Source organism: Callorhinchus milii, unplaced genomic scaffold (genome assembly GCF_018977255.1).
Source record: "Callorhinchus milii isolate IMCB2004 unplaced genomic scaffold, IMCB_Cmil_1.0 Scaffold2, whole genome shotgun sequence".
Classification (NCBI taxonomy): Eukaryota; Metazoa; Chordata; class Chondrichthyes; order Chimaeriformes; family Callorhinchidae; genus Callorhinchus; species Callorhinchus milii.
This window is the reverse complement of record NW_024704743.1, coordinates 112,351,815-112,379,413: the sequence shown is the minus strand read 5'-3', so window position 1 is coordinate 112,379,413 and position 27,599 is coordinate 112,351,815. Positions and strand designations below refer to the sequence as shown.

Genomic DNA, 27,599 nt, shown 5'->3' with positions numbered 1-27,599 from the left:
GTAAGTTAACCACTGCTTTATTGACCCACATCTAGACTAGGAAGCAATTTAGCTCACTAATGGCAAACTCTTCTCCTAAATAAGTTGAGCTACGTTTGGTGCATAATAATAAAGACTATTAAATAAAAAGTATGAAATATAATCCTGTACTGGAGCTGAAAAAGGATAATAATCCTTGTGTTTAATATAGCGTCTCATCATATCTGAAAGCACTTTACAGAATATATTATATATGCGAGGTAGTATGCTTGCAACAGTGGTTGGAGAATAATTAGATGATGGCTAAACCTACAGTGGAGAAGGAGAAAGGAAGTAGGCCATCTATTCTTATTGCTGCTGAGAAGTAGATGGTGCTACCTAGAGGCTAAGCTGCTGCTTTGGCAGTGAAAAAAGCTGTCAATATATGTGTTGCTAGGTTGCAGGTAAAGACGACAGTGACTAGCCTCATTTTCTCTTGGGTTCATAGGCTGCTATTTATCCGTTTTATCCTGTTCATGTGTCGGATAGCAATTCGCTCACAAATATACAGTCAATTCACTTTACAGTATTTTCTGTGAAGTGCTTTGAGATGTCTCAAAGACGTGATAAGTCGCTATATCAAATGCAAGTATTATTCTTATTATTGTGCTGGCAGATAAGCCTCGCTGATGTTGCTGTCTGTATTCACAGCTGCACTGGTGAGGCTATGGTTAGTGTCTGCAGTCCCTCTCAGGGATCATGGATAGTATTCGAGGCTGATGATTTCTGACCTTGGACTTGGGGAAAGAAGTTGGTTTCTGTTCTTGGTGCGAGTTTCAGTGGCAGAGAGAAGGGAGCACAAACCTCTGCATCCTATTTCCCTTGTATGGCTGGTGAATCCCTGATTTAGTCGGCATGTTCCTTACACTGGATGTGATTCATTTAAATGTGATACTTTGTGATCCAATGGGAATCCAATGTAAGAAGCCTGGTTAGAACATCCTTCTCCTGCTCCTATACCAGTTGTACTGAAAAAGTGAATATTTATTCTATCTGCTTATTGGGAGTTTTTCTGACCCAATGAATGTCTTCAATAAGAATAAAGCTTTTCATGGTTGTTTGTGGGATATTACTGTGTGCAAATTGTCAGCCATGTTTGCCCACAAAAAATTCTATATTCTCAACACAAGTCCCAACAGCTGTTTTAGCAACTGTTGGGACTTGTGTTGATAATACAGAATTTTCCTTTGTTGATTAACGTTCGTTCAATATAGTTAGGTACATTTCTAGTTGCTGAGTGATTTTGAGATAAAGGTAGATAGAAATAATCAAATTAACAAAGAAATGTGGTGTCAGACTAGCTCAGTGGGTAGCACTCCTGCTGCTGAGTCTCTAGGTTGTGGGTTTGAGCCCTAAATCGGGACTTTGAATGCACATTCTAGTCTGACATTCTAGGCTGAGGGAGCCCTGAATTGTTGGAGGTACAATCCTTCTGATGAGACATTAAACTGGGATCCTGTCTGCCTATTCGGGCGGACATTATTCAAATAGGACGGGAGTATTTCTTGGTGTCCTGATCAACAACCTCCAGGTACAATTGGACATCAACTTCATGGTTGTTTGTGGAACACTGCTGTGGATAAACTGGCAACCGAGTGAGCCCCTGGAATACACAGTCATTGCATATTGCACTAAATCCTGTGACGAGCTTAGAGATGTCCTCCTGAACGTAAAAGGTGATACATCAAATGCAAGGATAATAATTATTATTATTACAAACATCATATGAGGGAAGGAATTGTGGATAAATTATTTAGGATGTAAAGTTAGATAGACTTTCCAGACTGTGGGTCGATCAAGGTAAAATTGCTCAGTCTTTCTTCAGGAGATAATAATATAATAATAACGCTTGCATTTGACATTTTCACGTCTTCCAGGTGTCTCAAAGCGCTTCACAGAATATACTGTAAAATGAATTGACTGTATGTTTGTCATTTCTCCTGCGAATCTAAACTCCTCAACCTCCCTGGATTCTCCCTCAGACTCACCAAACTAGTGCGCAACCCAGGTATTCAGTTCGACACCCAGTTGTCCTTCCTACCCTACATCTGGTCCCTGACCATGATCGCCTTCTTCCACCTCTGCCCCATTGCCCACCTCTGACCGTACCTTACCCCAAATGCAGCCAAAACCCTCGTTCAAATGGTTGTCACCTTCCGCCTGGATTACTCAAACGCACTCCTCTCCCGTCTCCCCAGTTCCACTATTCAAAAGATCCAGCTCATTCAGAACTCCCTGATACCCTCATAGTGGCCCGGACCAAACTCCGTACCCACATCTCCCCAGTTCTGGCCAGGCTCCACTGGCTCCCCATCACCGAATGGATCGACTTCAAGATCCTCACACTCGTGTTCAAATCCCTTCATTCCCTGGCACCTCCCTACCTCTCCAACCTCCTCACTCCCCAATCCATTACCCGGCGCCTCCTCTTGACTGGCACCAGCCTCCTGCTTGTCCTTGCACCCTCCGCCCCACAATTGGAGTACGCGCTTTCAGCCACTACGCCCTGAAACTCTGGAATACTCTCCCTCAATCCCTCCCACTTGGCCCCTATCTCCCCTCTTTCAAGTCCCGCTGAAGACTTTCCTCTTCGACTGTGCTTTCATTCCACCTCTCTCCTTCCCCCGGCTCGGAGTCAGGCTCCACCACTGTTAAAGCGCTCTGCGTGGAGGATACTACATAAGTGCAAGTTGTTGTTATATTTGGGGCAAAATGTGACAGCCAATTGCGCACAGAAGTGTCCAACAGTCGTGGATTGAGTGTCCAAATTATTATTTTATTTATTTCCTTGAGGGATTATTATCAGGCATGTGGAGTAAGGAAACTTGCCTAAGGTTTCACCCTATCAGGAATCAAACCCAGGTCTCTCGCTTATGAGTGCTTAACCACTGAGCTACAGGACCACTGAGCTATAAAGACAATGATTTCAGACTTGCTAACCACATTAACAATTTAATTGAATGATTTAGAAGTGTGAAACCAGCTAAGAAGTGTTAAGAGTCTTTGGAAACAATAACTCAATGCCATTGCAAAATATTTATTTGCAAAATATTTATTTTAAAAATAAAGTTAAAAAGTAAGTTAGTATCTGGAGAAAACTAAGGTTCAAAATTCATGACTCAAATCAAGACAAGATACCGGCAGTAACTTGTTTTCCTGCAGAATTTTGAGTATTCAAATCAGACTCCCAGCAAAAGCTGTTCTGGCTGAGTTGATTAGGTCCTTAAAAAGATGGACAGATATCTGTGTGGCAATAGGATTAGAGGTGATTGGAACAGACACAATGTGATTGGAGGTGACAGTGACATAGAGTGGGAATGGAGATGATAGGGTCAAGACAAATTGGGATAAGAGGTGATATGGCCCCACAGAATTGTATTGGAGGTGATAGGGACAAGACAGACTGAGCTGATCAAACAATTACCTGACGGAGCATAATGTTTCCTGTGTTACAGAATGTGGGTAGGGGTAGTATTTTCTTTAGGTGTGAGCAGATACTGATTGGAATAATGAATACGTGAGGGTTGATGTATATTCTGGAGCTCTGCGTGATGACAATGGATTAGGATATTTTGGTAGAACTTACCCTGAGGGTATTAAAAGATTTATAAAAAATACAAACAACACATTTTATTCATTCCTTGGGCACGTTTCCTTACTCCACATGCTTCTGTTTACCTAGCAGTAAGTAGAAATCCGGTTGTTAGCCAATTGGCGGATCGCTTTTCCGGGGGTAATAATCCCTTCAAAAAAATAATAATAAATTGGTCACTTCAATCCATGACTGTTTGTAAGACACTGCTGTGTGCAATTGGCTGTCACGTTTCGCCCACAAAATATAGTCAATTCACTTTACAGTTTATTCTGAGACGTCTCGAAGACATGAGCTATATCAAATGCAAGGATTATTGTTACGCACAATTGGCTGCCACGTCTCACCCACAAAATACAATACAAAATTATATTTGTGTAGCCCCTTTCATGTTGTCGGGAGGGCATCCCAAGGCACTGGACAGTCAGGGATGGGGGAGTGGGGGGGGGTTAAGGAAGGGTGGAGGGCAGGGAGGGTAGCTGAAGGAATGGTTGAAGAGGAGGGTCATCAAAACATGTAACCTTTTGCAATGGCTTAAACTTAGCAATACTGTTCCAACAGGTAAGGAATGCTAAAACTGTATTGCCTGAACAGATGGGTTATTAAGCGATGCTGAATTGCTCCTTTTTACCAAGTGCTGAAGAACAAGCAATTGAGGAGAGGTGCATCTGAATTGCATCAACCTTCAAAACCGAGGAGCCTGAGAAACTGTGATTGAAAGTTACACGCACCAACATTTGAATGTATCTTCTTGCGTTTCTGGATAAAACTGGATGTTTTAAAATACACTGGCTATTTATTAAAATTGACAACGCAATACTTTTCAAAATGAAGCATTTTGGCACAGTTCATTCATAAAAGGATGCACATAAACTCCTGAATTTACACATTCGATGGGGTTCATCCTCAACTCCAGCAATGGGTGACTGAAGATGTATAAACTTTTCCTTTTCATATTTATACTGTAACTATTTTTTGAACAAGATGATGTGGAATTCCTAAGTAGTTTTCGGAACACTAACCTGAATTTTTCCTCAAATACATGTATTTGGGGACATGTACATGGGAACAAATACATGTATACCTCCTCTCTCCTCAAAACAGTGCCCGTTGCTTTCTTTCCTCAGGGTCTGGCCTCCTACTCGTCCCACCGTGTTCTCCGCTCCACCCTCGGCGGTCGTGCCTTCAGCCACTATGCACCGAGGTTCTGGAACTCCCTTCCTCACTCCCTTCTCCTCGCCCCCTCTCTTCCTATTTTCAGGTCTCTGCTGAAGACCTTTCTTTTCAACCGTGTCTTTGGTCGCCTTCCTCCCCCTCCCCCTGGCTCGGCCCCGGGATCCGTTACTGTGAAGCGCTCTGAGACGCTGTCCGGTGTGGAGGGCTCTATATAAATCCAAGTTGTTGTTGTATGAAAGTGGGTTATTCTCAAGTAGTCCCAAAGTTGGATGGTTTTAAACGTATACTTTGCATTGCTCTTTACACATATGACTGTTTTGTGCGGGAAGCAAATTGTGCTTTTCCATTGCAATGTTTGTATTCAAAACATTACATTTTGTAACCATTGTGGGTGAAACACTTTGATACAATGGTTGATACAATACTGTAGGCACTGGATCAAATGTTGGGAATAACTTATATTATTAAAAAATATTTTTGAAAAAGTATCATTTTATCCCTTGTTATATCAGCTAATTCATCAAAATATAGTTTCATTCTGAAAGCTATGTACTCTCAAATTCTTTCTATAAACAATGTAACTGTTATCTATGTGAGTTCCATTTAAACACGTAAAAATCAACATTGTAATATTAACACCACCCTGCACTGTATTAGAGGAGCCAAAATATACACAGACTCTAAGAAAGGAATCCTGAGCCAATTCTCAAAAGATTCAGCCTTATAACAACAACAACAAATTACATTTGTGTAGTACCTTCATGTCGGGAGGATGTCCCAAAGATTAACCATTTGCTTGAAAGTCCTAAATTATTGATCCCTGTTTTAACTACAGCTATTATTAATCTTGTTCAAAACAGTATTATCCTGGCCAACAATCCCCAGGTAAAATCTGTCATTCATATCATGGCTATTTGTGGGACATTGCTGTGAGAACTTTGACTGTTGTCACTACATTTCACAGTAAAATCCAATGAAGTCGTTTGAGACATTTCCAATGTATGAGAAAGAATTATTATTATGGTAGGAACGAATTGGTCCATATTATAATAATCCTTGAATTTGATATAGCACCTTATCATGTTGTTGAGGCATCTTAAACCGCATCACAGGATGTACTGTAAAGTGGATTTACTGAGTGTTTTGTGGGCAAAAATTAGCAGTCAGTTTGTGCCCGGAAAAGCCCCACAAACAGCTATGGAGTGAGTGACCAATTATATTTGTTGTCCATGTCCTTGGGAGAAGTTCCCTTCTCTTTTCGAATAGTATCATGGGATCTTTAATGTCCACCTGAACAGGCAGACAGGACCTCAGTCTAATGTCTCATGCAAAGGATGGATCCTCCAGCAACGCAAGACACCCCAGCACTGCATCGGAGTGTCATTTTATATTGCACGATTCCAAGTCCTGACTTGAGCTGGAACCCACAGCCTTCTGATTCAGAGGTGAGAATGCTTCCACTGAGCCAGCCTAACACACAGAACAAGAACGATATTGGGCGAATCAATATAATGATCAAATGGACATAAAATTTCAGGTTGGGTTAGGGGTGACCATTACTAAAAGTTCAGGTATCAGTAACATATCTTAGCCCGCCAGTTGGGGTACATGCTTAGTGTTTCTTCTGAGACCTACGTTCGACATTTAGACTTGACATTTAAGGTGACTTTAGGAGGAGTTGGAACCCAGGTCAAGGTAAGTTTTTGTTGCCCTCCACCTTCTACAAAGTAACATTTTAGTCCATCTCCTCCCCCTGCCCCGCCGCCTCCCTCTGAAACGATTAGGAAAATACAGGTAATAATAATAAAATACAGGTAATCACCCCTAACTAAGTTGTATCGCAGGTAACACACCTTGAAGACGCTCCGTTGAAAGTTTGATGCATCAGATTGGAAATCACCTTAAGAAATAAACAAGGGAAATTCTATCCCCTGAAGCAGAGTAATTATATATATATATACATATGATTAATATATATAATATATATATATATAAAAACACAGCCACAGGGAAAGGGAAAGAGAAGTGCAAGGCTGGGTGAGAAGGCTATGAAAGTGAGTGCACACTGAGTTGGGCGAGTGCTTTGACATTGGTTACTGTTTAACATCTCCACCCACTTAAGAGTTTATTCAGCAGGTCGGTCGATGCAGTGACAGGTTGGCCGGGCCTGACGCCTGGGAGCGAGAGAGCCAGAGAGAGGTGCTCAGCAGCAGATGCGAAGGTAAAAGCAAAGCCTCCCCCCCCCCACCTCCTCAGCCCCAACCCCCACACCACCCCCCAAACAACAACAACAGCAGCAGCACCACGTCCCACACACCTGCTCTGTGACTGCCTCTTCTCCCCTCCTGGCCTGGCAGCCTCTCCCCCAGGGGGTGGGAAACAAAGGGAAAAGTACTGCAAGAGTTGGGTAAAAAGGTAAGACTCTCCTCTACCTCCTCCTCCTCCTCTCACACCAGCACCAGAGGGACAAACAGGTAGCAACTCAGCACTGAACACAGCTCCTGACTCTGACTGACTCTGACTGACCTCACCTTTCGGACTTGGACCCCTCTCCAACAAGGGTTTTGTTTTCTCTCTTTTGCTCCCTTTCAGTTTATTGTTTTCATTGAATTCACTGTGCATTTCTTTAACTTGTGTGGAAGTTTGTGTTAAAGTGATGGGATTGGGGGCTGGGGGGGAAGGGAGGGGCTTTGACTTTAGAGTTTCACTTCTCATTGACCCCCCCCCCCCCCACCACCACCATCTCCTTCCTTCCTTCCCTCACTCACTCACTCTACACACCTTTGTCACCCTTGGTAACTGTATCACATTAAGATAGTTGTTATGTATGTGAGCAGTTTTGCTTCATTGTGTATGGGGTTGGGGATGGGTGGGGGGGGGGGGTAGTGTGGGGGTTGGGGGTTAGAGAGGATTGCAGTGGTTGAAACACACTTGATTCATTGCCTGGTTTATTGGGAAACATGACCTGTCAGTTGAAATGAAAGCCATTAATAAATACCAGCCAGTCAACCATGCTTAGTTACTGCAGTTGTAACCGCTCGTGTCTCAATTCAGCAGTTTATTTCAAAATTCTAGTAACTTTTTCATGCGCACAATTTTCAATTGCCCGATTTATTCTTTTTTTAAAAGAATTGTGTTAAAAATAAATCCTGATAACGACCTTGATTGAAACCCGGTTAGACATATCCGGATTCTGGTTATATCTGGTGAAACTGAACCAGATTTTCTTAGTTGTAGTATTGGCTCAGGGTAATGCAGATTACCTGTGATACAATTTTTTTTAAAAAAAGAAAAGCAGTTAACCTGAGTATCGTCAGCCATTTATAGTGGGACAAGCCCATATTTACTTGCCATGTTCAAACATTTATGTAAATAGTAGAGCCAAGAAGTTTCCGTTGTTTCAGTTTCTACCTGCTGCTTACTTACATGGTTACATACACCAGATGACCCGGTCAGTCACTCTCACTCTACACTTGCTGACTTTAACGTGCCTGTTTAACTATTTAATCTGGTACAAATATATCTATATTAAGCAACTGCTTAAGAAAAAGAATCAGGTTCCGAACCCACCATTGGCAGTCAGGCCTTCAGTCTTTCTGCCCCCAAACCTATGGAACTCTATCCCATATTCCCTTCGCCTCACTCCTTCCCTTGCCTCTTTCAAAGTGTGTGTCAAAACTCTCCTCTTCGACTGAACCTTCAGCTACCCTCCCTGCCCTCCAACCTCCCTGATCCCGACCTTCAGCTTGGGTCCAAATTCCCTGACTGTCCAGTGCCTTGGGACATCCTCCCGATGTGAAAAGCGCTATACAAATGTAATTTTATATTGTATATTTAATAGAGCATGCTAAAATCTAGCGGCTGATATGTGCTGAATGAGAAGATGAGATATGAAGAAATCTGAATGGTTTTGCACTGAATTTGCTAAATATTGTATGTATTCGGTATAATAATCTGAGTCACCTTTCCAGACTGGAATTGCTGTTAATGAACAGAGTACTGATTATCAAATGAACGTGAATTACTGTATTACATTTTATAATGTGGCAAATTGGGAAAGATTTTTTTCAGTACTGACATAAGCAGAAACCCTTCACCATGCTGAGGAGCCTCCAAACCATACTACTGAGAGTTCTATGTATTGTTTGCTTTGTCTGGTATGGAGTGCGCACTGTTTCCCCAATGAAATACATGCTGTATACCAAATCCCAGAGAATATTGGAACTAAACAATACAAAGTACAAAATTACATTTGTGTAGCACCTTTCACGTCGGGAGGATGTCCCAAGAAGCTGAGCTGCACGAAGACACGAGCTGCAGAGTTCTGGATGATCTGCAGCTGGTGGAGGGAGGAGTGGGTAAGCCGACAAGCAGGGAGTTGGCGTAGTCGAATCTAGATGTGATAAACATGTGTCTGAGGGTTTCGGGGGACTGCGGTGTGAGACAGTAGAGGAGCCGGGTGATGTTGTGGAGGTGGGGGAAGACAGAGCGGGTCAGGGCATGGAATGTAGGGTAGAAAGGACAGCTGAGGATCAAACAAGATGCCAAGGTTCCGGACTGGCTTAGTAAGGTGGTTGTGCATCCTTGGATGGTGATGCTGTCAGCGCCTGAAGTGAGGAAGCGCTGATGGGAACCAATTAGGAGAGCCTCGGTCTTGTTGATGTTCAACTGTAGAAAGTTAGCTCTCATCCAGGACTTCATGTCTGACAGACATTCTGTCAGGACAGGAGTGGCCCTGGAGGCGAGAATGGAGGCAGAGAGATCGAGTTGGGTGGTATAGGTACAGGTACAGGTTTGCAAGAGCCAATGTTTGGAGATCCTGGAGTGTACATTAGCTACTACTGGGGTTAGGTCTGTCGTCTACAACACTTTTGACTGCTGTGGATCAGCCTGGCTCAAGAACCAAACTACCGAGACTGCCACAAGAATGGAGGTGTGTAATGTACTTGTCCTTCATTGCTGCCATTTATTAAATCAGACTGAGGGGTCCGATTTGTGGTATTTCCTAATGTTAAAATTAAATCCTGTTAGAATCCGTGTTAATTTGTTGGGATTATTTTGAAACACAAATTGAATCAACAATAGTAGTAGTCTTGATTATACCTGGTTCAAAATTTCTTGTGTTCTGGCGATACATAAGAATAAAAATAATAATCTTTGCATTTGATATAGCGCCTTATCACGTCTTCAAGACATCCGAAAGTGCTTCACAGAATATACTGTAAAGTGAATTGACTGTACATTTTATGGGCAAAATGTAGCAGCCAATTGCATACAGCAGTGTCCACAAAAACAGTCGTGGATTAAGTGACAAAAATATTTTTTTGAAGGAGTTATTACTCCTGGAAAAGCAATCTGCCAATCAACTAACAACCAGGTTCCTACTTAGTGCTAGGTGAACAGAGGTACATGGAGTAAGGAAATTTGCCCAACTTTTGCCCTGCTGGGAATTGAACCCAGGTCCTCTCGCTTGCAAGGTGTGTGCTCTGACCACTAAGCTACAGGACTCTGAATTCACTTTACAGTATATTCTGTGAAGCGCTTTGAGTCGCCTCGAATACATGATAAGGTTTTTTCTAAAATACAAGGATTATTATTATTCTAGTAGAAGCAGTAGAACATGTTTATGATAGAAAAGAACAAAGTAAGCAATAAACCAGAATGGAACATAATAAATAGCACAGTACCTCTGATGAAAGTTAGGTGCAAGAGAAAAAGTGACCCAACCAATCTGAAGCTGGTATTTACATGACATGTGTTGTCAGGTCTGTGTGGGTTCAACCCCATGTCGCGACTTTGAATTTACCATCTGGGCTGATTCTTTAGGAGCACTGCACTGTTGGAGGTGCCGTCCTTTGCAAGAGAAGTGAATCCAGTCTGCCAGTTCCCATGGCTGTTAAACATGCCTGGTGCTGATTTCCTGCAAGTCGACTTTCTGAACGTACTGGTCGAAGAAATGTGTGGTTCCAGGGGCACACACACCTTTAATCCGTTTATTTAACCTGTTTATGATGCCACCTGAAAACCTGATGTTGCTGAATGCTTAATTCTCAAGTGTTAGCTTAAAGGCATCACAGGTGTCTCTATTTGGTTCTCATGTCCACTAGCAATGTTCACTGAATGGCAGTCACGAATGGGAATTTTGGCTGATTTATTTTCATTCCTTTCCTCTTAGTCCAAGGTCATTGAAGCCCATTTGAACCCCCCCCCCGAGTTCTGCTCTGGCTCAGGTATAGAAAACTCAGCACAGACCAGGGAACTTCATGTAATTTCCCTGATCTGTGCCATTTCAAGTCAGAGTTGCAAAGGGGTATTTCAGGACAGGTACAGGAATGTGTTTCTTTACTCAGAGGATAATTAATGACTGGAACAGGTTACCAGGAAGGGTGGTTGAAGCCAGGTCACTGGACTCATTTAAAAAAAAAAGGAGCTTGATGCAGTGATGGGAAGAGGGCAGATATTCTGGAGTGATGAGATCAGATGGGCTGAAGGACCTTTATCATCCCAATCAATCTTGTGATTCTGGGAATGCATTTAACCTCAATGCATTTCGCCCACAAATATACAGTCAATTCACTTTACAGTATATTCTGTGAAGTGTTTTGAGATGTCCAGAAGACATGAAAAGCGCTATATCAAATGCAAGGATTATTATTATAACCTGGTCCATGTGCCTTTTTTCTACAACTACTCAGTTTAATGCAATCTTCATCTATCATGATGTGTGGGTGGTGCAGAGAATATAATAGACGCATAGAAATTATTACAAGGAAGTAATCTGATCGTGGTTTTCAGATGGCATCATAAATAGGTTAAATAAACGGTCACCTGAACCCATAAGATGATAAAGCGCCTTGAGGATTTCAGGGCAGGTTTTAATTCCTCTTTTTTTTTTCAGGAATTTATTTCTGTGTTGATACACAATGTTTTCTATGCTGACAGATAACTGACCTGATACTTACAAATTGTTTCATCCACAATCGTCACTCACTAGCTGAAAAAAATCACATGACCGGCTTGCATTACAAACCAAGAAAAGTCGCACTTTGTCGGAAACTTGGCAGATTCTATCATTTTGAAACAAAACAACAGCCCGAAAATCATCTGCAAAATTTGCGTCTGCAGTAACACAATACAAGGACAGGCTGATAAACTATTTGCAAGCAGTAAATACAATACATCAACTTAAACCGGAGCATAATAACTAAGAAAGGTCTGGGTAGGTGCCGTGCAATTCAGTATAGGGTTGAGGATTACATGCTACAGCAATAAAATTAATAAAACAATAAAAGTAGTCACGCTGAACAAACATGATTTGAGAATACCTATGGTAGCAGTTTGGGTTTGGTAATAACTATTTGTTTGTCGGTTTAAGAGGTAGTCAGCTGCTTGGCCCAACCCAATTTCAACATGAATTGAAGGGCTCTCACTTCTCATTGTATTCAGTTCTTCAAACTCCATTAGAGTTTAAAACTGCAGAGGCTTTGGTCTGGGCCTGTCAGAATACAGAGCGATTGAAACAGTTTCAAATTAGTGGACTATTGTCATCAAAAGTTATTATAATAATAATCTTTGCATTTGATATTGTGCTTTATCATATCTTCGAGACATCTCAAAGCACTTCACAGAATATACTGTAAAGTTGATTTGCAGACTTGAATTAGTTTATTTTCACCACCATGATTTTTGTTTGTTTGATAGGGAGAGTGATCTTTTCTGGTTTCATTTTTCCTTTCTTAAACTTTGTTGAGAGGTCTAGCAATTAGAGAGGTACTAACCCTCAATCCTCTAGAGATCTTTGTTTTTATTTTATCAGTATTACTACTCCTCTGAATCCAAGCAACAGAAGTGCCTGATATTCACATTTTTAACATATTCCTGCCTAAGGGGAGTGGCTTAAAAATAAGGGCCTGATGAGGCATTACTGTATTTGAAAGCTTTGATGGTTAATATTTAGTAACAGTTTCAACAGGAAGTTTCAGTGTTTCACACGAAAGAGAGTGTACACACCAAATCATGGGTGAGGCATATCCTGCTTTGTAAATGGCAAAGAATTTTAATCTTAAAGTCAATTGGTTAGGTATTCTCATTTTTGACAAACCTGCATTCGAAAATTGTATCTGTTCTGAACTCCTAGTTTATTAATTCCCTAAAATGTTTTTTGGTGATATAACGAAAATAGCTTGACTTCAAGAAAATGAATCCATTGAACGCTATCTCCACAATGTGATCTGAAAAGGCTTGGATTTATTTAACTGACCTTAATTTGAACTTAGTTCTAAGTATCCAACCATTGTATAAGCATTTGTTTTAAGTTGCGTCAGCCTGGCTGACACAGATGGAATTTCCACCTAATCTTAGCATTCTACGTGTTAGCTTGGTCGTACTCAAAGCATGTCAGCCTGGATCTTTGGTGGCAGTCTTGTCTCTGAGTCAAAGCTTATTGGTTCAAATCCTATTGGGACTTTGAGCTCATGGACCTACACTAACACTCCAGGTCAGTGCTGGTAAACGCTCTACCATTGGAGGTGCTACCCCTTGGATGAGATCTGCCTGTCTGTTCAGGTGGACGTTAAAGATCCCATGGTACTATTCAAAAAGAGGAGTGAGTTTCTCCTGGTGACCTGCCTGACAGTGCCCCAGATAAAATTGGTCATTCACTTCATGACTTTTTATGGGACATTGCAAATTGGTTGTTGTTTTGTGCACAAAAATATTCAATCAGTACACTTTATAGTAAAATGCTGTAAAGTATTTTGTTAATCCTCCTGATGTGAAAGTTGCAAGGATTAGAATTATTATAATTTACATACAGCAATATCCCGCAAGCAGCCATGAAATGAATGACTGATTTACCTGGAAGTGATCAGAAACATTATTTCTTCAATGGTTCAATTGATAAAAAGAAAAGAAAACTTGAAATTTCACAGTGCTTAATCAATATCAGGCTAAACATCTCAACATGGAGTAATTAATTGCAGGCAAATGTGGTCGACTATTTGCACAAGGAAAGACCCAAAACTAGCTATGAATTGATTGACCAATTTTATCTGGACGATTGTTGACTGAGACACCAGGAGAAACTCGCTTTCTTTTTTTTGAAAAATGTCATAGGATCTTTATTGTGTACTGAACAGGGAGAAAGAACCTCAGTTTGTCATCCGATATGCAAGAAGGAGCCTCTGACAATGCAGCGCTCTGCCAGTACTGCACTGGAGTGTTAGCCTGGACTGTGATTTCAAAGTCCCATTATGAGGCCCAACCTTCTGACCTAAAATGCCAAACTAATGGCTTCCATGCAACAACAACAACAACAAAAAATTACATTTGTATAGTGCCTTTCACGCAGACCTGGATGGTCAGATCAGGATTGATCTGTCTCTCAGTGTAAAGCAGAGTATAATGAATTGTTTTGTACACACACAACAACCATTTGCAATGTCCCACAACAGAGGGACCAAGAGAGCAGCATCTCTTGTACATTTCTGGTGGTTGATTTGCTAGTGTCTCAGCATTCTGTGAGACCACATCAATAAATTCTTTAAAGGAAGCAGATTGTCATTTGGATTTATGATGGCAGTCATGGTATCAAAAACCTGTTTCAGGTTAGCGCTGTGACTGGTAGATTCAGACTGTACATATTGTTGTACGTTGACAGTCAACATAAATATATACAATATATGTGCATAGGATCTTCTGTCAGTGCACCTGCAATAGAGCCTACATATATTTTATGCTGGAACAAATATCCCAGTGTTGCTTTCACATCGATAAATGGGAGGAAAAGGTGAATAATCCTGATTATTTAGAATTTTCACATCATTTGATATAACAGCTGATGATTGATCCAATGTCTAATTCTGTAATCTTAGCAACTTTGTATGATCTTTGTACTCAAAAGTCGAAGAATTATCTTTAGGTTGAAATCTCTGATGAATTCAGAGAGTCCAACACATGGCAACTCGGATTAATAGATTGTAAATAGCATTGTGGGAGGTGCCTACTGGTAGCTCTCAGTGCTTCCTTGTTCCAGTATTTTATAAAAATATTAATAATGCTTGCATTTGATATGATGCCTGATCACATCATCAGAACGTCTCAAAGTGCTACACAGGATTTACTGTAAAGTGTGGTGACTGAAATTAAGGCACATTTCCCACAAAATATTCGCCCACAAAATATACAGTCAATTCACTTTACAGTGAAGTGCTTTGAGACATCTCGAAGATGTGATAAGGCGCCATATCAAATGCAGTTAAAGTTAATTCATTGTGTATTTTGTAGACTAAATGCGGCAGCCAATTGCGTAACGTTGTGTCCTACAAACAATCGTAAATTGAGTGACCACTTTATTATGTTTTTATAGAAAGAATTAGCCTATCCAGCACTCACAGGCATTTAGGATGTTCTCCCCACATGAAAGGCAATATATAAATTGTATTGTACCTTATCTGTGTATTTTGTACGTGAATGTAGTGGCCAGTTTGTGAATAACAACATCCCACAAACAGGCATGAAGTGAACGACCAGTTTTATCTATTATGCTTTAATAAGTGGTGTGAGGGAGTCTGGAAATAGAGATTTTGTGTAGAGTCTTATTGGCTGGAACTTTATCCTCATTCCTGATTGTCACTGGAGATCACATTTCTATATTGAAATATTATGAACAAAAGTCTATAACATAATCTGTTTGATGAGGAAATGTAGGTGTCAGTAACACTATCAAGGCTTTCCTGTCCTCTGCCATGTTCTGCTTGTTTATACTTTGAAAGTATGAGTTAAAAAGACACCTGAGGCAGACAGTCAATGCAGACCTTCCTTCCCACTCATGATTAATCTACGTATCTGCCCTTAATGGCAGTGGAATTATGTAGATGGAATTCTCTTCAATCTTTTATAAATGAATGAAATGCCGCGCTTGTGTTGGGCAGCAGCATCAAGAAAGTGGTGCTGTCATCTCTGGAGGTGCTGACTTTGACTATTAAAAAAGCATTTGTTTATTTCCCATTTCCTGATGCAAAAAGTTTTCCCATGCGGTCAATGTATGGGAACTCAACAACAACAACTTGGATTTCTATAGTGCCCTCCATGCCGGACGGCGTCTCAGAGTGCTTCACAGTAACGGTTTCCGGGGCCGAGGCAGGGGGAGGGGGAGGAAGGGTTCAGTTCCAGGCAACCTTGGGCAAGTTTGCTTACTCCACACGTCTAATAATAATCCCTCCAAAAAAAAATTGGTCATTTTCAATCCACGACTGTTTGTGGGGACGCTGCTGTGCACAATTGGCTGCTGTGTTTCGCCCACAAATATACGGTCATTTCACTTTTCAGCATATTCTGTGAAGCGCTTTGACATGTCTAGAAGACGTGAAAAGCGCTATATCAAATGCAAGGATTATTATTATAATGTTTGGAGTTATTCTGAGGTGCTCACAGCATCCAAGTCCTCCACAGGCAACCAGACTTCATTACTGATAAATGCATACAGAGATTCAAAATAATTCTTCCTTTGTGAAGGCTGGCTAACCTCAGGTTTTACCCTTTGCCAGCCACTTTGTGCAGACTGTCTTTATAATCCTTACAATTCTTTCATTTGATGTAGTGCCTTTCACGGCAGAAGGGCATCACAAAACACTTGACAGGATTTTTCTGTCAAGTGTAGTGGCTGTATTTTGTAGGCGAGCGTGCACTTAAGGCAGACTGAGCTGCTGATTTTGCATTTAGTTTTGTCTGTTGGGCCCATCTCTTAGAGATCTGTACTGTATGATGTACTGTATGTGCAGAGTGGGTGGATTGTTCTGGTAAGCTATTAAGTTTATTGCCTGGTAGGAGTTTGGAGTTTATCGCCTTGTTTACCATCATTATCTTTCTGTACCTCCTTTTTTTTTTCTGTGTATTTATAAAATATCCACCCCTCCCCGAGACATAATCGTTTAGAATGTAGCTTTTCAGATTGTGTTATTTTTACCTCTTCAGTTCCCGATGTACACAATACTGTATTTGAGACCTTGCAGCAATTATTGAATGATGTTTCTGTTGCTCCAATCGCTTTGTGAGCATTGTATAACGTAAGCCTAAATTACATCATATGCCTTCAATGATCCTGATTCATATTTGTTGCTCTGTTTACAATTCATTGTAAAGATTATTCAGGAATGCTTGATTTAGTTGGCGAGTTCACATGCAATATGATGGAAAAGCGATACTAATGGCTCCATGTGATTTTACTTTTCTGGAGATGTCTTTCAGATGCGAAAGTGTAAATTGTTATTGTATTGCAACAATGTTTAACGAGAAATTTACACATATGCGTGTGCACACACAAACATACACTAAGAAAAACATCAAAAGAATTTCAGTTGCAATACTGATACACCACAGTGATGACAAGTTATCAGTGGAGATTGGTAAATATCTACAATGATAATGCAAAGTTCTAGCTTAAATCTACAAAATAAAATCGATGTAAGAAAGATCAAATAACTTCTCTCCTGCATTGAATTTCTGAGACGTTGCCAAAGTCATATTGGAATCTGAATTTATTTAAGTCACTTGAGGTCAAAAGTACCTTACATGAAGAGCACTGAATAAGTACTTGTTATTATTGAACTCCTTTATGAAATGCTATACTCTCGACCAAAAAGCATAGAAGCTGTTTCAGTTTTCTCTCCTGGTTTATGGAATCATCCACACCCTTTCAATGTTTTATAACCTCATAATTTTCTCTTGTAGTACCTTTCTATTATTACCTTCAGGTGCTCAGTGCCTGAGTGAGCACTGACTGGAAATCTCACTTACAGAATGGAGTTCCTCCCGTTTTCCTTGTTCTCAATTCTCCAAGTGAAAACAATGGTTATTAAATGGCTGTTTGTGGACATTGCTATGTGCAAATTGGCTGCTGTGTTTGTCTACAAAATGCACAGCTACTGAAAGTTACAGTAGATCTTGTGAAGTGCTTTGAGACTTATTTTTGGTGGTTCTGAGCAAGCAGTATTAAGCACTTTGAAATGTCCACCTTGATGTGAAAGGTGCTAATAAATGTGTATTGTATTGTGCAATTTCTACTTATACGTCAAGTTTTATTATAATAATAATCATTTCATTTGACATAATAAGTTATCAAAATGTCTCAAAGTGCTTCACAGGATTTTTATGTGTTTATTACGTGTATTAAGTGTAATAACTGCATTTTGTAGCCAATTTGTGCACAGCAAAGTTGCACAAACAATCACAAAGTGATTGACAATTTTATCTGGAGGATTGTTGGCCAGGACACCAGGGAAACCCACTTCTTTTTCAATTGTGTTATGGGAGCTTTAAGATCCACCTGAACAAGCAGACGTTTTAGATCAGCATCTCAACAGAACTCCGCCTCGCCCCCTCCTTAGCCTCCTTCAAGTTCCGCCTCAAACCCTCCTCTTTGACCATGCCATTGGCCCCCTCCCTTCTCCCCCCTGACCCCAGCTCGGGTCTGAAATGCTGTACACTGTCCAGCGCCTTGGGACATCCTCCTGACTTGAAAGGCGCTATACAAATGTAATCTTCTTGTTGTTATTGTTGAGGTCAAAAGTACCTTTCATTCAAGATCCTCATCCTCACCTACAAGGCCAATCACGGCCTTGCTCCCTCCTACCTCTCCGACCTACTATCCCCCTACTTACCTGCCCGTACCCTCCGTTTCTCTGGCTCCGGTCTGCACCACATCCCCCGCCCCAACCGCCCTACCATCGGTGGCCGGGCCTTCAGCCTCTCAGCCCCTAGGCTCTGAAACTCCATCCCCCAGTGCCTTCGCCTTGCCTCTTCCCTTTCCTCCTTCAAGGCCGGTCTCAAGACCCTTCCCTTTGACCGTGCCTTCAGCTCCCCTCTCGACTCTCTACCCCCTCCTCGCTCCCTCCCTTCCCTCCCCTCACCCTGACCATTTGCCCCCTGCTCGGGTCCTGACCCAACTGTACGGCGCCTTGGGACGTCCTCCCGACGTGAAAGGCGCTCTAGAAATGGAATCTTGTTGTTGTTGTTGTTGCAATGTCAGTCTAGAATATGGGCTCACAGAGCCTGAACCCCAAACCTTTTGACTCAAAGACAAGAGTCTTGCTACTAACTGAGCCAGGATGTCACCTGTGTTTTTTTTAATCCCAAAAATGGGTTAGATTCTTGAGAACTGAAGGTGTGAAAAACAGATGTGATTTACTTTACACTTTCAAGATTTCATTTGGCTAACGACTTGTATGGCACCATTTTGAAAGTGAATTGCTCTTGCTCATGCTACTTGCTGTAACTTCTTAGGGTCTAAGATGAATGCTGTGCATTTGAGAAAGAAGTGACACAAAAGAGAAAGAAGCGACACAAAATTGCGGCAAAGTGCGAAATTGCTCATGTGAGCAAAACATGAGAATGGAGATTTCCCAGCACAAAGCAGATAAGCTATCAGTATTTGCTGAAAAACCTATTGCTCTCAGGGCAATAATGATAACTTATTATCCTAGAATCAGCATGCACGTACAACTATTCAAGGTTATAGTCTCTTACCTGAAAGCAAAGCAATTATAAGATTAAACACCCAACTGATCAGACAAGAGTTACCAAATGCACTAGATAGTAGTAAACATCCTTTTACATTCTCTGTGATGTTGAAATTGAACTTTACTGAGGAAATCCATTGAACAATTTATACATTTGGATATTTTCCCCCAATGCAAATTAGTAAGAAATAATAATAAACTATTATAAGGATTATTTTATTTATTTTCATACAGCACCTTTCGCATCAGGAGAACATCTCAAAAGCTTGTCAGAATATCTTCACAGGGTATAATGTAGTGAAGATGCACTTTATAGGTGAACACAGAAGCAAATTTATACACACCACAAACAGACATGAAGTGAATGACCAATCTTATTCAGGGGAGTGTTGGCCAGGACTTGGAATACAGAACTCACAGCAATTCCCTGAAAACAGCCTTTGAAGGTGAATGGTAGGCAAGCCAATAAACTTTAACATCTTGCCCCACCTTTCTGAGCTTATGCTTATAAACAATGTGTTCACAATGTTAGCAATGACGCTGGAATTTCAAACTGCAAAGAACTATTGGCAGAAATGCTGCATGGCACCAGGTAACACCTGGTACGAAGGTCTTAGTCATTAAGAAACATAACTAAATACACTGATTTTAATGAGGATTTTATTGAAGTTCGCCAAGTGAGGTTTGTTCATTGATAGTATAATAAAATGTGTTGGTTGTATCAGGATCATGCTGCAAAGTATACAACACAAAGGATGAGTTTAGTTGGAAACTTACCAAGTATTTCATTGAAAGAAAAGTTTGTATAATTATGTGTGTCTGCTGGGAATCAGGAACAGTGTCAGCCTAAACCAGGTCTTCCTCCAGTCTATGTTAGTAAAAGCTATGATTGTTACTGGCAAGTTTTGTATTTCACCCTATTATCGAGCATCAGAAATAGTGAGTTTCAACAACAACAAGAATTTACATTTACACAGCGCCTTTCATATCCTGAGATCATCTCTGGGTGCTTCAGACGGCTGACTGAGAACTCGAGCTGGGGAAATCGCTGGATTGCGGAGGGAAAGATGACCAAGAGATAATGATAATAATAATCCTTGCATTTGATATAGCGCTTTTCACGTCGGGAGGACGTCCCAAAGCGCTTCACACAACACACTGTGAAGTGAATTGACTGTATATTTGTGGGCGAACGCGGCAGCCAATTGCGCACAGCAATGTCCCACAAACAGTCGTAGATTGAAAATGACCAATTTATTATTGTTTTTGGTTTTGGAGGGATTATTATTAGGCGTGTGGAGTAAGGAAACTTGCCCAAGGTTTCGCCCTGCCTGGAATTGAACTCAGGTCTCTCACTTGCAAAGCGAGTGCTCTAACCACTGAGCTACAGGACTCCACAAATGATGATCTTGTATCACCTATCTCTGTGGTCTCCTGTGACTACTAACTTGGATTTTCTTCCCCTCTGTCAACTCCTGCCTGCTTTGTACCTCCACCTTTGGTCATTTCACCCTTCCATTAACAAGCAAGCCTTCAGCGATTTGTCTTCTCCCTCTAAAACTCTCCACTTCACCTCTTCTCTCTTCACCTGAAGACCTACCCCTATGACTATGCTTCTGCTCTCCTACCTCCCACCCACTACCTATCACTACCTCCCAACCCCTTCCAAGCAATAACCATGAAGTGAATTACCAATTTTTGTGAAGTAGTTGAGATAATAATAATAATCCTTGCATTTGATATAGCGCTTTTCACGTCGGGAGGACGTCCCAAAGCGCTTCACACAACACACTGTGAAGTGAATTGACTGTATATTTGTGGGCGAACGCGGCAGCCAATTGCGCACAGCAATGTCCCACAAACAGTCGTAGATTGAAAATGACCAATTTATTATTGTTTTTGGTTTTGGAGGGATTATTATTAGGCGTGTGGAGTAAGGAAATTTGCCCAAGGTTTCGCCCTGCCTGGAATTGAACTCAGGTCTCTCACTTGCAAAGCGAGTGCTCTAACCACTGAGCTACAGGACTCCACAAATGATGATCTTGTATCACCTATCTCTGTGGTCTCCTGTGACTACTAACTTGGATTTTCTTCCCCTCTGTCAACTCCTGCCTGCTTTGTACCTCCACCTTTGGTCATTTCACCCTTCCATTAACAAGCAAGCCTTCAGCGATTTGTCTTCTCCCTCTAAAACTCTCCACTTCACCTCTTCTCTCTTCACCTGAAGACCTACCCCTATGACTATGCTTCTGCTCTCCTACCTCCCACCCACTACCTATCACTACCTCCCAACCCCTTCCAAGCAATAACCATGAAGTGAATTACCAATTTTTGTGAAGTAGTTGAGATGTTTTCCCAAAAGGTATAAAATGTTGATCACAGGAGGTTTTGTCATCTTTTACGATAAGAATCCTTGCATTTGATATACACCTTATCATGTCTTCGAGATGTCTCAAAGCGCTTCACAGAATATATTGTAAAGTGAATTCACTGTATATTTTGTGAGTGAAACACAGCAGCCAATTGTGCACAACAGTGTCCTACAAGCAGTCGTGGATTGAGTGACCAAATTATTTTTGTTTACATTTATGTTTTTAAATGATTATTACCACAGAAAAGTGATCCGCCAATTGACTAATAACTGGATTCCTAGTTACCTCTAGGTAAACAGAGGCATGTGGAGTACGGAAACTTTCCCAACATTTTGCCCTGCTGGGAATTGAACTTGGGTTTATGTTGGTTAATGGCATAATTATGGGCACCCATAACACATAATTAAGCAACTTGAAAATTTTGCTCATGGGTTGTTAACAATTGGATTCCAATGTGATTACTGTGTTTGCCCAGAAGTGGCCAAATCTAAAGGCAGTGCGTTTGTGTAAATCTCTGCGTTGCAGCATGGAAGATTTTTGGAAATGCCTGATAGGAAGAAAATGTACTTTTTGGCTGGAAGTGGATTTACTAATAGTAAATTTACTGCAGTCAGCCACAGGGGGTAAAAACATGTCTGAACGAATTTGGATGCTGGGATATCAAAGGAACAGGTTTAACAGGGATGAAATAAATAAATGAATCAATTTTCAGCTAAGTTTTTGACAAAGGAAATTTGAGCAGACCTGCTAGGGCACCACCTTTACTAAATAATCATGTTAAGTTTTTCAAATGGGGACTTGTGAAGTTTTTAATTTTGGTAATATGTCCTAGTAATAAATGCAATGGCTCAAAAAGGTCCAGGTCTCAGCCTTAAGATCATTGTGTTAAAATATAAGATGGTGCAAAAGCTTGGAACATTCTCAAGTTTTGGAGCATTCTCCAGAATTGGATTTAGAAGCTGTTTTTTCACAATTTTTTTTTAAAAAAGCGGGCTTCTAAATTAACGTTGAATTCAACACTGTTTAAACATTCTGGGTTTTAATTTCAAATCCACAAATACACTTACAGATTTGTAGAAATGTATCTGATTCAGTTGTTAGCATTCTTGCCTCTGAATCAGAAGGTTCTGAATTCGCACCACATTTTGGGTCATTGAACTCGCATTCTAAGCTGCCACTGCAGTCAATGCTGGGGAAGTGCTGCATTGTTGGAGGCACAGTCCTTCAGATGAGATGTTAAAAAAGGTCTCATTTGCCTGTTAAGGAGGATGTTAAAGATGCCATTGCACTATTTGAAAAGGGAAAGGAATTTCTCATGGTGTCCTGGCCAACAATCCCACAGACAAAATTGGTCCCTCACCTCATGGCTATTTGTGGGACATTGCCATGCAGAAGTTGGCTGCTGCTTTTGCCTACAAGTACACAGTCAATTTCACTTTACAGCAACAACAACTTGCCTTTACACAGGATAGCGTCTTGGAGCACTGTTATTCATTTTGCTTTACATTAACTTCTGGGAAGTGCTTTGAGGCATATCCATGATGTGACAGAATGCTGCATAAATTGCAAGGCATATTATAAGTTATTACTCTTAATGTTAAGACTAGGAGACAGTTCAGACCTCAGCTGAGGATGGGATCAGGTTTAACTGTGATGCTACACCCCTCTCCCCTGTGATAGTATAGCCTGCTGATAATGCCTGGGCTCATAATTGAAGAATAGCCACATGATACCAGAAAATGCTCAGAACCTGTGGAACGTTGGCTGTAGCATGAGTCAGTGCATTTAGGAAAAGGGAGAAAATGGGATGTGGGTGGGAGGTGAGTAAACTTTATCTCTTTCACCTCATTCCCACCATACAATGTTTTCATAGCTCCTGCACCTAACTTAATTGAGTGACGCTTAAGCTGCATCTTGTCCTGTGATCTGCGTTGGCTCTGATATCTCCTTCAAAAGTTATAGCTCAGGGTTATAAAACCTTTGAGTAGGGTGTTGGCACAGATTCTTACCTTTCATTTATTTTGCTGCAGGAAATTAAATGTCGCACTAGACTATCTGAGCAAAACAGCCTAAGCACAAGAGGTGAGTGATAATATTGTCCAGTGCGATGGTATGAACATGTCAATTCTAAGGTTTGATGTGTAGAAATTACAGCAGAAAATCACAGCTGCCTTTGAAGAGATTGATACGATTTGCAGCCACAGGTCACAGAAAATTGCTTTGGATGATGAATCAGTGAAATCTTTCAGATTTCTCACTTCTAGAGTTGACATGCACAAAGTAATATATGATAATAATCCTTGCATTTGATATAGCACCTTTCACATTGGGAGGTCTCTCAAACTGCTTCACAGGATTTACTGTAAAGTGTCGTGGTCTGTATAATCTAGGAAAACTCAGCAGCCAATTTCCGCACAGCAATGCGCCACAAATAACCACCAAGTGACTGACCAATTTTATCTGGGGCATTGTTTTTGGCTAGGACACCGGGAGAATCTCCTTTTGAATGGTGCCATGAATCTTTAGCATCCACATGAACAGGCAGATAGGGCCTTGACTTAACTGCTCATCTGAAGGATGTCACCTCCAATGTACCCCCAGAACTGCGTTGGAGTTTCAGCCTGAACTATGAATTCAAAGTCCTGTCGCAGGGCTTGAACTCACAGCTCAGAGGCAAGAGTACAACCGACTGAGTCAGGCCGAAACAACATGTAAAATTATCTTAGCTTTAGATAGAAGGGCTCAGAATAAGCAATGTCTTCAATCATTATATGAGAAATATAAAGAGTGAGGAGAATTATTCATATTTTAAAATATTAAGAGTAGAATGGGATCATACAAATTATAGCACACAAATAGGCCATTTGTTCCATTGTGTTTAAGCTGGTGTTTGCTCCTCCACTGAAGCTATCTACCCTAATCACTATCCCTGTGGTTTCAATGGCAACCTATGTGGTTTTAGGATATTAAATTCCAGCAATAGTCCAATGCACATTCTGGCTTTTCCTCCAGCCCTCACACAGTCATGTGTGGAGTTCCTCAAGGCTCTGTCCTTGGTCCTCTCCTCTTTAATATCCACATGCTCCCGCTCTGTAATAATATCTGCATGTATGGGGTTAAATTCCACTTGTATGCGGATGACACCCAACTCTCTCTCTCTGCCTCCACCCTCGACTCCAGGACCACTGCTGTACTGACAGATTGTCAGACCGACATCAAATCCTGGATGAGAGCCAATTTTGTCCAGTTGAATTTTGACAAGATGGAGGCCTTCCTGCTTGCCTCAAGTCAGGACCTCCACACCTCAGGCACTGACAGCATTACTATTCATGGATGTAGTCTTCACCTCACTGAGTCAGTGCAGAACTTTGGTGTCTTGTTCGATCGATTAACTCTCCTTTAAACCCCAAATCTGTACCAAGAGCCGTTCTGCGTTCACCGCCTCTGCCATTATCAGACTGCTGAAACCATCATCCATGCTTTCATCACATCCAGGCTCGACTATGCTAACTCCCTGCTCACCCACCGGACTTTCCAAATCAACTCTGCAGCTTATGTCCTTTCCTGCACTAAGCTTTGTGAGTCAGTCACCCCACTGGTCGGCTCGATGTACCCTGCCCCGTCTGCTCCATCATAGGCATTTGGGCCTCAGCCTTTTTGCCCTCACCCTCTAGAACTCCATCCCAGAGTCCCTTCACCTTGCACCTTCCCTTGCTTCCTTCAAAGCCCATTTTGACTAGACTCCACCCTTCTTGATTCCAACTCCCAGGTTGGGTGTAAACCCATGGCTGTCCAGCACCCTGGGACATTCTCCTGACATGAAAGGTGCTATATAAATGCAATTTGTTGTTGAAGTAGAGGTTAAAGTCGTCTAAAATGAGGAGGTATTTAGAACAGAGACACTATTAAATTCTCCTTTAACTGTTCTGTGGCTATCTTATAACTATGTTCCTCCATCAATAGAGATAACTTCTCCCTGCTTACCCCTTCAAAACCCTTCATAATTTTGTAGACCTCTATTAGGTTCCCCCCCCCCCACAACTCTGCTCTAATGAAAAACAGTCTCCATTCCCTCCTTATAACTGGGTCATGAAGTTTTACACCCAGGTTTTAGGTTATGATACCATGCTGGTTGCATTTACTTGCGGATAACAGGATTCCATTTACTAATCCCATTTTCCCAATCAGTGAAATTCCCATGTTGGCTGGGAAAGTATTTAACATTTTTCTTCCTGTTAAAATACTGTAATTGCTAATTGCAGTATATCCTGTGAAGCAATTTGAGATGCCTTGATAACTTGATAAGGCACTGTATGAACTGCAAGGATTATTATTATAAGTGTTGGGAGCTCGTGAGGGGGTTAGACATTGAAGAGCCAGAGCTTCAAAGCTGTGTTCATTTGAGCAGTTTTCCAGCCTCGTGCCAAACCAATCTCTCTGCCTGCCTGAATCGAAAGCCAGAAGTAAATAACAAGGTGTGACTCACCTATTGTTTCACTCTCAGGCCTTTTCATTGAGTACAGTGGAGCTAAAAACTTAGGTTGCAAGCGTCAGTTTGTGCTAAGAAGGCACTTTATTGTATAAATATTTGTACTTGAAACAATGCTGGCTATTCTCTTCACTGAAATTTCATGCCTTTGACAGTGTACACTTTTAGAGGTGGAATATGTAATATTTCAGAACTGATCTGATAATCAGATTCAATTTCTATGCTCCTAATCTTTGGAAACTCCTCCCTCCCATCTCCATCTTGGCCCACTCTATCTGTTTCGCCCTAAAATCTTTACAATTAAGTGCACTGAATATTTCACAGTACTTTATAGCGCGTTAAATACTTGACACATAGTGTGTGTGTAAAAATAAATAAATAACTGTTGCATTATCTTAAAACTTGAGCTGCTATGATCAGAAATGTGGTTTTTATTTTGTAAATCTATTGTGCTTAAAATCATAGCGTGAGTACTCCCACAGTTGAGGCTAATTGAAAAGGGCAGTGTCAGGGCAGCTCTCCTATGTAGGTACAAAGCTGTTTTAACGGGGGAAGGTTTCAGATTGGCTCGATTCCTGGTACAGCCTCTCTGCTCCGAAACCTCAGCAATGGTGTCTACACGTCCACCTCTGTATATTGAAATCCCTTCAAAAAAAATTATTATTATTTGGTCACTCAATCCACGACTGTTTGTGGGGCAATGTTGCCACGCTTCGCCCACAAAATGTACAATCAACTCACTTCACAGTATATTCTCTGAAGCGCTTTGGGACATCTCAAAGACGTGATAATGCACTGTATCAAATGCAAGGATTATAGGATTATTAAAAGGTCTTCATTGTTGATTGCAATCCACGCTGTTTATGAGGCTGTTTTGTCATTTTATATTTTGAAAATTAAAATGGAATATTTTGCATCAAAAGATGATATCGTTGATCCAATAAACACCTTTGACGATCATACTGTGTAGCATACAGTTAATATTTCTTGCAAGACACTTTAGCATAGCGTGACTGTCCAGAGGAATAGTCGGGTAATAAACTTACTTGCCAAAGTGCGCAAAATAAGCCTACTGACTCAGCACTCCCTGTACAAATAAGTAACTGAACTGTAACGTAGTGTGAATATTTGTATTGTAACAGAGTAGCTAGAGGTCTCAGTGCTGTGATTTTGTACCTATGCAATGTGAAAATTAGTTCTGGTTAGACATCCAGATTGAAAAATATGCTGTACTTTGCAGGTCTTTGAAGGGGATTCCATTCTGAGAAAGCCATTTAACACTGCGTTGGTGGTATATAGTATAACCATAATAAAAAAAAATTATAATAACTTGCATTTATATATCACCCTTCACGTAGGATAACGTGTCAGAGTGCTTCACAGCGGCAGAGTTGGACACCAAGCAAGAGAGTGGGAGGTGACCATGGGCACTATTG

General features: G+C 41.1%; 1 protein-coding gene across 5 annotated transcripts in view; it reads left to right on the top strand.

Moving 5' to 3' along the window:
• Positions 1 to 6,892: 6,892 nt before the first annotated feature.
• LOC103174581 (hepatocyte nuclear factor 4-gamma) overlaps positions 6,893 to 27,599 on the top strand; it is a 51,267-nt gene continuing 30,560 nt past the window's right edge. Inside the window, exons 1-2 of one of the 5 annotated variants that reach the window (XM_007887013.1) lie at positions 6,893 to 7,007; positions 23,705 to 23,756. The gene's annotated coding sequence lies outside the window, so the exon portion shown is untranslated. Of the gene's footprint in view, positions 7,008 to 7,093; positions 7,202 to 7,240; positions 7,261 to 23,704; positions 23,757 to 27,599 lie in introns of those variants that run through there. The other 4 variants (XM_007887014.2, XM_007887015.2, XM_007887009.2 and 1 more) reach the window with 4 other exon arrangements.